Below are 16,321 nucleotides of genomic sequence, written 5' to 3' on the forward strand. Positions count from 1 at the left end.
TTCACAATGAGTGGCATCTTCCCCAAGTTTCCTGATCAGACCCACTAAAAGCACAGCCTCTGTCCCCCGATAGTCGGGTCTGGTTGGCCTGGCCAGGGGATCTGCATTTTACCAGCTCCCCAGGTGAGCCTTATAGGACGAGCCTGGGAACACAGACGTAGCGGGACCCGATTTCTCGCCTCGGCTTCCCCGATCCAGAGTGACCTTCGTTTCTTCAACTTTGACTTCGTGCCTGACTTGGAGTTGAGATCACAAAGTCCTTTCCAGCTCTAAAATGCCACCCCTTTTCGTGCTGCTCCAGGCTTGTCCACATCGCAGCATGCTCCTTGAATTGCACCTGACCTCTTTCCTCTTCCACGCGTCTTCCCACCAGCTGGGGAGGTACACGGTCCATGCTCAGTGGGGGGCTGGCCAAGCTGACCTGCTGATGGACCCGTTCGAATGGGGGCAAAGAGCAGCTGACCATGGTGGGGGGTGGAGGGTGCACAGGAGCAGAACAACTTTAGTAGAGCCTCTTCCCCTGAAGCGGCGGACAGACCAGCTTCTTCGGCCTTTGCGGGCAGCTTGTGGACCAGCTGGGTGTGTTTGTTTTAGGCTCACCTTTTACCAGAGCTGCTTTGTGAATCATTGTTAGGAAACGCACTTGGTTCTGGAGAGGCCCTTGGCAGCCGCCGTGCTTTAGGATGAGCAGATTGTTTTGCTGGTTTGGTTTTGTTCCACTGGATAAAAGGCGAGGGACCCTCCGACTGTACTGGTGGACGTGCCCAATGATGCAGCAGCTTTGGGAAACAGTTTTGCAATCGATTAAAATGCTAAACACAGAGTTACCATATGGCCCTAGAGCAATGCGAGCATACATCTACCCAGAAACGTGTGCATGAATGTTTGTAGCAGCATTAATCACAGTAGCCAAAAGGTGGAAACGACCCAAATGCCCATCAACGGATGACTGCCTGAGTTCTGCTACACCCACAAAGTGGAATACTCTTTGGTCATAAAGAATGAAGTACTGGGGCTGTCTGGATGGCTCAGTGGGCTAAGCGTCCGACTCTTGATTTCAGCTCAGCTCACGACCTCACGGTTGTGGGATCAAGCCCCGCGTCGGGCTCCACGCTGAGCACGGAGCCTGTTTGAGATTCTCTCTCTCCCTCTGTCTCTGCCCCTCCCCCTCTCAAAATAAATAAATATTTTTTAAAAAGAATGAAGTACTATTATTTGCTACAACTTGGATGATCTTCAAAAGCATAACATGAAGTGACAGATATGAGACACAAGAAGTTACATATTGCACGTTTCCGTTTATATGAAATGTCCAGAGGAGGCACATCCCCAGAGACAGAAAGCAGATGAGTGGTTCCTGCCATGCCTGGACAGGGAGGGGAAGCCACAGAGGCCACTTCATGCCTTCAGGGATGTTCTGGGGTGATGAAAAAGTTTTGAAACTAGACGGAGGTGATGGTTGCACAACACTGTGTGGCACGAAATGCCACTGAGTCATATGCTTTAAAAACGGTTCATTGTTTGTTCTATAAATTTCACATCAATAAAAATAGAGCAAAGAGTAGGGGAGGGTGCGGTGAAGGGCAGGAAGGAAGAATGGGACAGAACGCGAGGGAAGCAGTATTATTACGCCCCAAGTGCATTTTCTTCGTTTTAAGGATAATGTGACCATTGTGTCACTAAAATAGAACAGAGCATTCCACTGAGTGCCTCTGAGCCGTGGAAGCTCCAGCCCTTCCTTTCAGCGGGAGAAATCTTTGATACCGGAAGTCACAAGATGCGCTGGCCAACATCAAGTCTACGGGTTGAGGCTGAGGCCCCTCTGGCTTTCCTCGCACTCAATACCTCCAGCTCCGAGGACTCGGCCCTGAGACAGGCACACAAGGTTCTCCCAGCCCTGGGAGCTGATTGAGCACCTCGGGACTCGGGGGGTATGGGGTCTCAGGGGGAGAGCGAGCACTTCTGGGCTACAGGATCACCAAGCCCCCATGTAGGGACCCCCTTTTTGTCAGCTCTTGGCTGCATAAGTCCTATGTGTCCTAGTGCTCAGCAAGGTAAAGACTCAGATTAAACACCACCACCAAAAGCCTGGGGGGGGATTCGAGCTGAACGACGGAGAAGACGTGCTGGTTGACCAGTCCAGAGAGAGCACGTGGGAGAGCTTCCGGACAGTCCTTCACCGCTGGCTTTGCCACTCTTCTGTCCCTGTCCCTTCCAGACAGGTCTGGATGAAGGTCACAGGCAGGCCTGACCAGTTCAGCATGCAGACAGAGTTCTGCAGAATTCACTCACCAGTCAGGCCCACGCGGGCTGTCTGAATGGTGGATCTTGGCTGCTTACCCGGACTCGCTCCTCCAGGACCACTCTGCTAAGGGTTTGGTGTCTACCGTCAGGCTTCACCGCCACCGCCAACATCACCCTAAACCGGGTCTCTGATTAAATCTCTGTCCTGTCATGCGTGCTCCGCACTATGAACATTCCCGGATTCAGGGTCTAGATTGACAGTCGCTGCAGCATCTCCAACTGAGAAGCTATTTGAAAAGAGTCAGGTGTAACCCCTAAACACAGGTCTTGCCACAGTCAGAGGGAGGGGCTTGGGGCGCGTGCCCAGATGCTCCCGTGTGCACGTTTTTCCCCAGAGCTGGGCGGTTGGCTGCCCCCAGTATACCGGGACCCTGCGATCTCCAGAACAGCCAGGCAGCCCCTTCTAGCAGTTCAAGAAGTGCTTTGGGGTTCAAGGTCAACCCTCCATAGATGACCTTCTTTGCTTTACAGCTACCTGGTGGATCCCTGCTGGAATCCCCTCATCAAAGGGAGAGAAGGGGGTGGTCCTGGAAGGAAGGAGTCTATCAAGCCCTCTTTGGAAGTCCTCACTGCACTGAGTCTGTTCTGATGCAAAACTCACCGTTCCCTTAGATTCCTGTTATGGTTGCTATTTTCTCCTTATTTGAGTATTTTGACACATGCCTTCGTTGTTCTCCAGCCTAAGACTTTCAGTAACGCACACGGTTTTTTAATCAAATAATTAAAACTAAATGACAAATTTTAATTTCCATTAAAAATTTAGATTTCATTTAAAGTTCACTGAAAACCGAATTATATTTGCTTTAAAAAAAAAAGATGCAGCATAGCTGTGAGACTGGAGGCCTGAAAGGCCCCATCCCTCCCTCCCACATCACCTCACCCTTCCCCAGCCCCACAAATGTAATCCTGCCTGAATGCCATCCTCCTACCCCAAAGGCAGAAATCTGTGCCCGATCTTGTCTCCGGGGCTGGAGCGCACAGATCACATCACAGATCACATGGGGTGGCCACTCATGCTTCTTAATCAGAGCATCAGATGATTTAGTTGATGTGGCTGTGCTTTTGTTTTGATAAAGCTTCTCTCTGGCGAGGCGATCTCTGAGCTTATGGGCCTTTCCTTGGCTCAACTTCAATAGCTCAATTAACTTCCTGTGCTGAGGGCCCTTGAGCCAAGACCTCTTCTCATGTGAGTCACCGTCAGAGCCTGAACCTACTTCAGAGCGTAGGTTCAGGAGGGAGGGCCGATCCATAGGTGGCTTGGGTGCTGTGAAAAAAGAGCCCTGGAATGGGAGACCGAAGTCTGGCTTGAATTCTGGCTTTGCCCCTTAGTAGCTGTGTGACTTTGTACAAGTTAGTTAACGTCTCTGGGCTTCCATTTCTGCATCCGTCCAAGAGGGCTTACAAACAGGAAGTGAAGAGAGAAAGGAGGTCAGGTCAGGCTGGGACTTTCTTGTTTGGCGATCTTGACTGTCCTCTGTCCTCCCAGAGCCTCAGGGGTGAGCTCTGGTGAAGGGGAGAGACTCAGCCTGTCTCTGGGAGCTCCTGCAGAAATTAGGAGAGCAAATGTATGTACTGTGCCTGGCACGTGAAGAAATGTTTTCATTGACTATAAAACAAAGATAAAATATACCATCTGTATCTACCTGCACAGACTTCTGAAAGGATCCAATTAACAATATATGTGAAAATACACCATAGACTATAAAGCCCAGTAGGATCATCATCATCATGATTAGAATCTGTGTTTTCTCTCAGACCTTTCAAACCTTCAAAAAGTTGAAACAAAGCATTACAACAAACATCTGACCGTCCTTTCCCCGGATTCACCAATTATTTTTTTTTCAACGTGTTTTTTTTTTATATATATTTATTTTTGGGACAGAGAGAGACAGAGCATGAACGGGGGAGGGGCAGAGAGAGAGGGAGACACAAAATCGGAAACAGGCTCCAGGCTCTGAGCTGTCAGCCCAGAGCCCGATGCGGGGCTCGAACCCACGGACCGCGAGATCGTGACCTGGCTGAAGTCGGACGCTTAACCGACTGCGCCACCCAGGCGCCCCTCGGATTCACCAATTATTAACACTTGCTCACTCTCTGTATCTCTATCTGCTTGCTCTCTGTCTATTTACGGTCTGTGATTTGTCAAGCCATTTGAAAGTAAGTTACAGACATCAGACCTTACACCCAAGCAATTTAGCATATACCTCCTAAGCATGACACTATTCTCCTACACAACTGAGTATAGTTATTACTCAAGGACTTTAATGTATATATACTAATATTAAAAATACACAGTCTATACCACATGCAGTCTATAAATGGCCCCGGTTACCCCCACAATCTCCCTTAGAGCTATTTTTGTTGTTGTTCCAAAACAGGTTCCCACGTTTCATCTGGTTATTACATCTCTTTAATCCTCTGTAATCTAGAATTGAGCCATCCAATATGGAAGCCCCTGGCCATGTGGCTATTGAGTGCTTGACATGTGGCTTGAAATGTACATTGTACTGAAAACTCAACACACACACAAACTAACGCAAGCTATCTCACTGGTAATCCCGTATACTGATTGCATACTGAAGTGTTAATACATTGAATATATTGGACTAAAAATATAAAATTAAAATTATTTATTGAACTTATTAATTAATAATTACCATTTTAAATGACTAAGATTAATTTTACCTGTTTCTTTTATTTGTAATGTGGCAATGTAAATTTTTTAAATTGCATATATGGCTCTCGTATTTCTATTGGACGGTGGTGTTCCAGAATATTCTTTCCTGCCTTATTTTTTTCTTTTGTGACAGAGTTTTTTCAGAATCAAAGCCCATTGTCTTGTAGAATGGCCTATAATCTGAACTTGCGTAGATTGACTAGATTCTGGTTAAATCTTTCTGACAAGAATATGACCTAAGTGGGGTCGGTACTTTACAGCACATCACATCATGGGGTCCGTTGTCTCTGTTGGGATTACAAAGTCTCATCACTTGGTTAAGTAGCATCTGCCAGATCTCTTCAATATAGTGGTGACTTCCTCCATTGTAATCAATAAATAACCTCAAGGGAGATCCTTGGAGACCAAGTGACAACCTCCTCCTACAACCTTTTACCCAATGGTTTTAGCATCTAGTGATGATCTTTGACTCTATCAATTATGCATCAGTGGTTGCGAAAAACACACACATATTAACTTTTCATTGAAACTCAATGGCTTGACTAATTTCCTGTTCATGTCTTTTATGCTGAGACAGGATGTGAACAATTCACTGCTTTCTAAATCCCATCATGTTGCTGATTGCATAGTGTTTTGTTGCATAGACTCTGGAATACAACATAGTTTATATATAATCTTTCTTGATGATTATTTAGGTCGTTTCTTTCTTTTTTACTCTTAAAAATATTGATTGCATGAACATCCTTTTACCCTGCCCATACAGCCATTTCCTTCTTTGAGATATATTCCTAGAAGTGATATTACTATGTTTAGTTGGATTTTGACACATATAGTCAGATTGCCCTCCAGAAGTATTGCACACTTTTAAAAGTTCACACTTGTAGTGAGTCACCCAGGAGCTTTCAGCTGTGAAGGAACAACAATCCCAACACAGATTAGCTTAAATAATAAAGATATTTCTTTTTCTCGCATAAACCAGTACTCCAGATGAAAAGTATAATAATATTTTTACTCGATTTCATGTTTTGGAACGACACGGGCTATGACTGGCCAAACAAAGTTCATGTTATAGTGTGAAAACAGTGGCTTTACATACTCAGATTCCATTCTAGAGCTGGAGACGGGTGGCTACCTGAACACCTCTGACTCCTGCTTGGAAAGGAAGAATGGATACCCAACACTTTGTCTACACGGGGTAGCCGAGCACACTTTTCCCCAAGCCCTCCTCACCTTGGACATCGTTCAGCCTCCCAGTCTTTGCCAATCTAATAAGTGAATAAACTATCTCTCTTTCTAAAATTTCATCCATACAACAGTGATATTTCATGGGCAAGTAATATTTTATAGTGCAAGCTCTTGTCAGAAATTTGCTGGGTTCACTCTGGAACCCTCACTTATCTGCTGTGCAACACTGAGCAAGTTACTTAACCTCTCTGTTGAGGGGTCTCTGGCTCCTCATATCTAAAATGGGGATAATCATAGCTATAATATATAAAATCTCAGTGTTATACAAATAACAGGTAACACCAGTTATTGTAGGATAATGGTGACATTGAAATTTCCATTAACCCTAAAAAAAAAATACTTGGGGTTTGAGGGAGCCATTTCTTCAACCTTCCCCGTGGGAAGTAATCAAATCTAAGTCATCTGCACTCTGTGACTAATAACCTTTCCAAGGGCTGTTGCATTATGCTACTGTCGCTTCTGTAATGACTAAGCCATCAAGATAGATTTTTTTTTCCTAATGACATATACAGCATAGGGCCAGATTCTATTAAGGCAGCCTTTGAGTCTGGACCTGGAGGAGTGATTGTGTCTCTATCTTTCAAAATTGGGCTAAAGGGGGTGGTATCTATTTACATAATGGGGCCTGGGTTCCCTTCTTTGGGGACGCCTGACCCCTCCCTCTCATTCCCAACTCTTGCCAAATGAAGCTGCTTTGGGTTCATTGTGGAGAGCTCACCATAGCCTCATTTCCCTGAGAAGGGGGGTGTCAGGCCGGGCCGGGCCTACAGGCCTCCTCAATGTCCCCCTCTAGGCATTATGCCTCCGCCTCGGGGTTAGCCACAGAGGCCAGGCAGAGCTAAATTAAGGCAGTCACCCGGAAAAAAAAAAAGAAGGATCCACCATTCTGTCCACCCGTGCTTTTGTTTTCAAGCAGGTCCTTTCTGACCCTGACAGCCCATAATTATGACCCTAATAAACATTTATTTAGACAACAGCACATAAATCAGTTGATGACTACTTTTGTTACTTATGAACCACAAGGGTCAGAGGTAAAGAACCGAGTCCAATGAAACGTCTTGAAATTGAAATCATTGCTGAAACAGAACCACTGAAATTAATCTGAAATTCTTTGAGTTCTAATTATTGATGTACGGAGCCTCTTCCCAACTAAACTCCTGGCTCTTTTCTCAGCTTCTGAGAATAAAGAAAATCTGATGAGACGCTTCCCTGATCAGAAGCTCCCCTGCACCGCCAGGATAAACTCCAACCCTTTTATGATGGTGAAGACAGTTCTTCCTAGTCCACCCCCTGCTTACCCCTTATCTCTCAACACCCCTTACCTCTGCCCCCAGCGAAGCCTCAGCCCTACAGCAGCAGGGTCTGTCTGTGTCTCGGTGGGCCCAGGGGATCCCCTCACCGTGAAACACCCCCTCCCCACCCTGCCGCTTTACCCTCACCTGGCTGACTGAGTCTTCATGCTTCTGTCTCAACTAAGATGTCATTTCCTCCTAAGACGGTTCCCCCACCCCGCCAACCCCCACATGCACGGGTGACATCCTTCTGTACTCCCACCAAAGAGCTCAGTGGGGTTCACACTGTGTTCCAATGGCCATCGACTTACCCGTCTGTCTCTCTGATCTTAAATCCTTGAGAGCAAAGACTGTATTACTTACGTTCACCACATCCCCAACACCCAGCCATAGGATCTGGCACTTTAGAAAATGCTTGATAAATTGTGATTGAATGTTATTCATGCCCGTGTGACTTTTGGTATTTTTTGCTATTTAGCACGGAGTTACCCATTCTCTTTATATACTCTCTGCTGCTTACTGAGAACAAGCAGGTGACTCACATTTTCTCCCACCCTGAGCTGACGCGTTATCATGCCATCCGGAGGGCCGCCCTCTCCCCACCCCCTCACACCGTCTGAGCCAAGCCTCAACCCTACCGTGTAGGAACCTGAATGTTACTTTGAGGAATTGCCTTGTGTTGAGCAAGAAGCGTGAGTCAGTGGAAGTTTGTTTGGGACCAGTGAAGTGTGTAATTACAGCTAGGTGCCAAGATGAACATTTTCACAGGTCTGGGATGGGTTGGCAGTAAGAAAAACACGAGAGCAAGAAAGATTGGTTAGGGAATAATCAATGCAAATCAGGCTATTAGGGATAGATATGGAGAGGAAGGGCCAGATTTGAACTGAGGGGTGGGGCTTGGTGATTCATTAGATATAGGGGCAAAAGAGAAAAGAGGCTCAAAGTTGACCTCAGAATCTGGAGTCTAGAACATGGGAAGGCAGGTGATCACTAAGAGAAATAGGAATCATTAGAGGGGTTGTGCTGTTGTTGCAAAAATAGGAGAAGTGTGCTAATAGAGTATGCAAGTTAAAACGCTCAATCATTCGAATAAAAGTTACAGAGAACACAGATCACGTGATTACCATGTGCCAATCACTTTGCAAAACCAACTTCTTTAATGCTTTTTACAACACCATGAGGTGCATTCAATTCTCCCCATTGTATAGATAAGGAAGCTGAAGCTCAAGTCACTAGTCCACATTCACGCAGCTGTTCTGCAGGGCAGGGGTGGGATTCATCCTGGTGTGAATCCAGTACGTGGCAACTGAGGTCTGAGAGAGGGCTGTGACCTCTCTGAGACCTCAGGGCGCTACACATCAGGATGCTGATCATACACTGGGATGGGACGAGGTTATCCAGGGAGATGACCTTCAGAGGGAAGGGTTGAGAACCGAGAATGGACATGGGAGACTGAGAGTGGACAGGCAGGAAGAAGGAAGAAGGAAGAAGAGGGGCCAGAGGTAGAGACTAAGCAGGAGCCACTGAGGAGAGGACTGGATAGAAGAAAGCACCACAGAATCAGGTGGAAACATGTTCTAGAAGAGAATGACGATGGTGCCAAGTGCTGGATAGGGAGGTCAAGAAAGGAAAGGACTTTAAGGCCACGAGATGGTTTATTAATTGTTGGTTGGTCGGGTTAATAATCGGTATGTTTTCCTGAGTGTTTCAGGGCATCCACAGTGCAGAAAGCAGAGAAATGTCAAGGAACAGCATGCACAGAATTGTACGTAGGACCAGCCCAGAAAGGTAGAGGGAAATTCGTGCGGTGGCTTCCATGCTTCGAAGATGCAAAGCTGTGACATGGCAGGTATTATCATTAGGTTGCTTGAAACCCACAGGGTATCTCTCCAGCATAGATAAAGCCTCAGGATCACTCTGTGTCAGCAAATTGGTGTTTAGGTTGAACACATAATCTGAGACGGCCTTGACTCCAGTGTTCCTGGGGCCTCTAAGATCATTTGCCAAAGATCCAGATCTTATTTCAAGCTCTTCTTTCAGGCTCCGTCACTGGATGGCATGGAATACGGCCATTTCCAGAATTAGCTACAACTATTGTTCATCTGGAACTATTCAAGTAATACTTTATACACGTTGACAGAACTTACACACTAAGATCATTCCCTTCAACTTTGCTAGCTGCTAAGTAATCTTTCAGCTTGCTCTGCAGAGTTTTGAAACTCAGGGAATTTAAGACGATCTCTGCTAACACTGGCCCCTTTGGAAGAGGAGAAGTTTCTTTCCTTTTCCTTGGTTAAATAATAAATGAACTGACATCCAAGTTACTATGACTGAACTCCCATTAGGGGCTTAATGGCTTCAGGGCGTGTGTGCAGGAGACGATGGATAGGGCATATCGGTGGTCTTGAGGCATTGTAGGAATGTTAAGACTAAAGGAACATCAAAAACCATTCTGCTCAAGCCCTTGTTTTGCATATGTGGCCCAGAAATGTGAAAGGTTTGTTCAAGCCTTGGAGCTAGTGATTAAGGGTACCAAGACTGGAGATTTAGTCTCTTAGCTTTAAATCCAGCTATCTTTCCACCACGCTCCTCAAGAAACAACTCAGTGGCCCATGGATGATCTAGCATTCTAGCATGCTAGCATCTGATAACTTTTGCTGTCTCTAGAAGTGTACGTTGTGCCTTAGGCAAGAGAGCAGGGAAGGAGCCTGGTAGACTAGCTCCTCAAAACATGTTGAGCAAATAGCCAAGGAATTTCTTAAAAGGTGACATAAGCTTTCTGGAAGGACTGCCCATGCTTTGGAGTATTCACTCTTCGTTTTGGGGGGTTCCTACCCCCCCCCCAGTTTTATTGAGATATAATGGATACCACTCTCGGTTTTAAAAATGGCTTTATCCTATCTAGTTTGTGACATTGGGCAAATTTCCTATTGCTGCTGTAATAAATTGCCACAAACCTAGCGGCTTAAAATAACACAGATTTATTCTATTACAGTTTTAGAAAAGTCCATTTCTTTCTTTTCCTTCCTTCCTTCCTTCCTTCCTTCCTTCCTTCCTTCCTTCCTTCCTTCCTTCCTTCCTTCCTTCCTTCCTTCCTTCCTTTTGAAAGAGACAGCACAAGTAGCAGGGAGGGGCAGAAGGGGAGGGAGAAAGAGAATCCTAAGCAAGCTCCATGCCCAGCTTGGAGGCCAACGTGGGACTCCATCTCACAACTGTGAGATCATGACCTGAGCGGGAATCAAGAATCAGAAGCTCAACTCACAAGTCACCCAGGAGCCCCAAGAACAAGTCCAAAATGAGTCTTGCAGATTAAAAACAAGTGTTGGCAGGTGGTTCCTTCAGGCGACTCTGGAGGGGAACCCATTTTATTGTTTGTTTGGTTTTTTTCCAGCTTCTAGAAGCTGCCCACATTCCATGGCCCCTTCCTGCCACCGCTCCAACCTCCGGCTTCTACATCTCCCACTATTGGCTTTGACCTTCTTGCTTCCTCTCAGAGGGGATTACATGTGGTTTCATTGGGCCCACCCAGATAGCTCAAGATAATCTCCCCATCTCAAGATTTTTTGCTTAATCACATCAGCAAAGGCTCTTCTGCAATATAAGGTAACATATTCACAGGTTCTGGGGATTAGGATGTGGGCATCTTTGGGGGCCAGTATTCTGTCTTCCCTAAACTCTATTAGGCTAAAAGATAATTATGGAAATAATAATTTTTCTTTTTTTATATATAATTTTTTGTTTTCTGTTCTTTTTTTTCTTGAGAGTGAAAGAGAGAGAACAGAAGCCGGGGAGGGGCAGAGAGAGAGGGAGAAAGAATCCCAAGGAGCCCCATGTCATCAGCACAGAGCCCAACACTGGGCTCGGACCCATGAACATTGAGATCATGATTGAGCCAAAACCAAGAATAGGACACTCCACGACTGACTCCAGGCATCCCTGGAGATAATAATTTCCATCCAGGCATCCCTGGAGATAATAATTTCCATCCAGGCATCCCTGGAGATAATAATTTCCATCAAATAGTGCTTAGAAATCACTTCCTCCAAGAAGACATCCAACACTGCTTTAGGGTCTCCTCCTATGTGTTCCCAGAGCAACCTAGGCTCACCACTTTGCTCTTATAATACTGTATTATAATATTGATCTTGATTATATCTTCCACCCTAGACTATACAATTCTGGAGAGCCGGACTGGGCCCAATTTATTTTTTGTATCTTTTGTCTTCAACGCAGTGTCTGGCACATGGGGGTTGCTCAATAAATATTTGTTGTCATGAGGATTAAATGAGACCATACAAAAGACCCAGTGGTATCTGCTTCAAGTTGATGTTCAGATTATGATGGATGCTTTTGTTAACACCCGTTATACCCAAGAAAGTGGGAGAATTTCTATGGCTGACAAGTAAAATGTCTCCATTCCTAGTAGGAAAATATAAGATTGCATACCTTGTAGCTTAGAGAAAAAGACCCTCGGGGGCAATTAGAGCCAATGTCATGGTTCACCTTTTCTGTTTTTATTATAATTTTCTTTTGCCCAGAACCCACCACACATTTGCTGTAGAACGAGTGCTGGCTGACTTCCAGAGGCCAACTGGGACATGAGCAGGCAAAAAGGAAGAGCCCCATTAACTGTAGTTCTTCACCCCCAATGGAGAGAACAGAAATGCAACTGGGGCCTATCTCTTCCCCCCTCAATGGGCCACCGTTGTTTTCCTCTGCTAATGTTTATGCCTGGTACAGTGTAGGGGCAAGAAGGCGGACAGAGGGCCCAGTAGTTCTGGGCAGTCTCGTGGCACAGGATTCACTGTATTCTTGGAGTTGCTCCTCTGCCTTATGTAAGTCATTCCTCCGTCAATTTCTGTATCTGTAAAAACACATGACTCACCTCACAGAGGCCAAGAAACTCAAAGACTTTGTGTTCTTGTCATTAAAGGGGAAAAGTTAAATCAAAAAGGCTGCCATAGACATACCTATCAGACCATTATTAGACCAAAGCTAAAGTCAAGACCAAAGCAAGCTTTGATTTCATTTCAAAGCACGGAGCGGGGAACTAGTGCCAGAACTTTAAAGGTGCATGCTTTAAAGTGAGGCTGCCCACCTCTATGACTTGGATTCAGATTCAAACATGTCCTGCCATAGGGACCCTGACTCCCCTACAAGTACATACAGTAGGACTTGAACCTGCAACCTTGCCTCTCAATCCCCACGATTGAGCCAAGCGGTAGCATACACCGATCGTGCTGACAGCCAGAGTGGGATTGGTACACCGACCATTTTGCTGACAAAATGGGGTCACGTGGTCTGGAGAAGAAACTTTTTGATGATTTGCGAATGTATTTCCATGAAAAGGATAACAAAGTATAACAAAGCAAATATATATATTTTTTCAAGTTTATTTACTTATTTTGAGAGAGAGAGAGAGGGAGAGAAAGAGAGAGAGAGAAAGCGGGGGAGGGGCAGAGAGAGAGAGAGAGAGAGAGAGAGAGAAGGAGAGAGAGAATCCCAAGCAGGCTCAATGCTGTCAGTGAAGAGTCCCACGTGGGGCTGGAACTCATGAACCGTGACATCATGACCTAAGCTGAAATCAAGAGTCGGATGCTTAACCAACTGAGCCACCCAAAACAAATATTAAACAGAACAAATATTAAACCAAACTTAGTTTTGCATTCAACAAGACTCTCTTTAAGAACAAATAATCAGGCTGCCATGAGCTTCTTGAAGACTGCTGTGTTTCATTTATTTTTAAATCTCTGCCTTTAAAGTATCCTTAAAATAGTTTGGACTTGAATACATGTTGACTGATTAATTAAGTATTCAAAATTGAGTATTCAATCAAACACTAGTTCTATTGTCTTTGCAGGGATGAAAGAGGACTAGAAGACATAGTCTTTGCCATCCGTGGAGGCAAGAGAGCAAACAAATTAAAAAAGCAAAGGGACATTGTACGAGTGAAAACAAATTTGCATCCACATAAAACTTATGCACTCTGGTAACATGAATCATTCATTTACTCTCTCATTTTTATCTCCCGACAAACATTTTGTAAGTACCTTCCTTCTATGAGACAACAAGGGAGCAGGCCATGTTAGCCTGAATTATGTTCAGAGTTCTTGAGTCTTCTCGGGCTTATGAAGCAATAAATGGACAATGATGTGGACATTGGGTATGGCAAGTGTTGCTTTAGGGAAGCAAAGGAGACCACAGAGACTGAGGAGGACACTCACGCAGCCTGGGGGTGACAAAGGGTCAATTTCAACCACCAAAGAACACCTGCGTTTAGTCACAATAGTTTCAAATATGAAGAGCAGAGGAGGGGAGTGGGGCAGCACAGTATTCTGGAAAAGGAACTTGCCCGAGGCCTTGAGGACCTCGACAGTCACCAGGCAGGAAGTTTGATGGAAGGTTCAGATTCAGAGATTTAGGACAAAATTAATAATCATAACAAAGGCATTTTGTTACTCTGGAGAAAGGCAGTCTTGCTGTCATCAGTATCACCATAGCCTCTGCACAGAGGAATAGAATTCTTCTTCAGTGCCTCCTTTACTCTTGTGAATTCCTGAAACCGTAGCCAACCAGCTCCCTCCCAATTGCCCAAGCGCTCCCGTGTCGCCCCTTCTATCACAGGTAGGGTTCCCAAGAAGCAGGGGGCTTCTTGAGCAAGTGATTCATCGCGGAAGTATTCTTAGGAGAAGGGCAGTGGGGGGAGAAAGATAGGACAAGCGGAAACCCAACCAGGGATGGGTCTTGACTGGAGGCTAGCTTCAAGCTCACCCCTCCAGGCAGCTCTGGAAACTGGAACTGCACCATAGAGTGAGTCCCCCTTGGTGCGATGGGGCTGAACCTTTGCATCTCAGGCCAGACAGCATGGTGAGGGTGACAGAGCCCCGGGGAAGCCTGGGCAGGGCATGGCTAGCATCTACTATGGGGGACACTACTAACCGCTGAGTTGAATCTTCAACAGAAGTATGTGATTCTGGAGTCGTGGTTCTGGAAACCAGCCTGCACCAGATGTTTCTGGAAAGCTTGTTAAAAACAGATTGCTGGGCCCCACCTCCCAGAATTTCTGATTCAACCGGTGAGGTGTGAGGCCTGAAAATATGCATTTTTAACATGTTCCCAGATGATGTTGATGCCCCTGGTTGGGGCCTACACTATGAGAAGAACGGGTTTGGAGTCCCAGGAGTGGGTTGGGGCAGATGTAGAATTGGGGGCATTCTTTGGGTATGTCCTACAACATTTTTAAGAGGGATTTTTGGTATTTTAGTTTACTACTAATGGGTGAAATGTTTTCTCTCTCTCTCTCTCTCTCTCTCTCTTTTTTTTGCCTTATTGTGAGACTTATTTGGAAAGAGTATCTAAGTTTCCATAGCTCTCCATTACTGTCAAAAGAGAGTAAGAAATTTTGTGTTTATTTTTCTTGAGAATATATACTTGACATGTAATATTATATTAGTTTCAGGTGTAGAACACAATGGTGCAATATTTGAATATATTACAAAATGATCACCACAATAGGTGTAGTCAGCATCTATTCTCACACAGTTACAAATTCTGTTTTCTTGTGATGAGAACTCCTCAGATCTGTTCTCTTAGCAACTTTCAAATGTACAATATGGTCTTATTAACTATAGCTACCATGCGATACATTATATCCCCATGACTTATTTATTTCATAACTGGACATTTGTACCTTTATTTTTTTAATGTTTTTAATTTTGAGAGAGAGAGAGAGCATGCACGGGAGGGTGCGAGCAGAGGAGGGGCAGAGAGAAGGGGGACAGAGGATCCCAAGCAGGCTCCGTGCTGACAGCACAGAGGTGGGTGTGGGGCTCAAACTCATGAACTGTGAGATCATGACCTGAGCCAAAGTCCCTCACTTAACCAACTGAGCCACCCAGGCGCCCCTGGGAATTTGTACCTTTAGACCACCTTCACCCACTTTATCTGTTCCCCACCCCTGGCCTTTGGCAACCACCGATCTGTTTCTATATCACAGAATTTGTTTTTTGTTTTGTCAGGTTTTTTATTTTTCAGATTCTACATGTAAGTAAGATCATATTGAATTTGCCTTTCTCCATCTGACTTGTTTCACTTAGCATGATGCCCTCAAGGATCACATATGCAGGAAATAGCAGGATTTCCTTCTTTTTAACGGCTGAATAATACTTCATTGTGTGTAATATATGTAACAATATATATTCCATTATGATATATATGATATATGATATGATAGATAGACATGTAGGTTGTTTACATGTCTTAGTTATTGTAAATAATGCTGCAGTAAACATAAGGGTGCAAATGTTGTTTTTGAGTTGGTGGTTTCATTTTATTGAGATAAGTATCCAGAAGTGGGATTGCTGGATCATATGGTAATTCTATTTTTAATTTTTGAAGGAGCCTCCATATTGTTTGCCATAGTGGCTGCACCAATTTATCTCCCACCAACAGGGCACAGGGGTTTGCTTTCTCCACATCCTTGCCAACCCTTGTGATTTCTTGTCTTCTTGATCACAGACATTCTAACAGGTGTGAGGTGATGTCTCGTTGTGGTTTTGACTTGCATTTCCCTGAAAATTAAACCTATTGGCCATCTGTATGTCTTCTTTGGGAAACTGTCTACTCAGTTCTTCTGCCCATTTTTAATCAGATTTTTTAAATTGAATTGTATGAGTTCTTTATATATATGAGATATTTAACCCCTTATCAGATATACGATTTGCAGATATCTTCTCCCATTCTGTAGGTTATGTCTTCATTTTGTTGACGGTCCCTTTGCTGTGTGGTTAGTTTGATGTGGTCC

General features: G+C 44.8%; 2 long non-coding RNA genes across 3 annotated transcripts in view; one reads left to right on the plus strand and one right to left on the minus strand.

The window, feature by feature from the left end:
* LOC147575777 (uncharacterized) overlaps positions 1–16,321 on the plus strand; it is a 51,015-nt gene that overhangs the window by 24,022 nt on the left and 10,672 nt on the right. The window lies entirely within an intron of this gene.
* LOC147575778 (uncharacterized) lies at positions 1,279–8,023 on the minus strand. Of its 2 annotated transcripts, XR_015241543.1 has the most exons (3): positions 7,882–8,014; positions 3,948–4,070; positions 1,279–3,846 (listed from the first exon to the last, which is right to left on the minus strand). It is a non-coding gene; the product is annotated as an uncharacterized LOC147575778 (long non-coding RNA). The 2 variants fall into 2 exon arrangements; XR_015241544.1 differs by lacking the exon at positions 3,948–4,070 and having other exon boundaries at positions 7,882–8,023.

This window comes from Puma concolor, chromosome D2 (assembly GCF_028749965.1).
Source record: "Puma concolor isolate L17-30 chromosome D2, mPumCon1.1.hap2, whole genome shotgun sequence".
In the NCBI taxonomy this organism is placed as follows: Eukaryota; Metazoa; Chordata; class Mammalia; order Carnivora; family Felidae; genus Puma; species Puma concolor.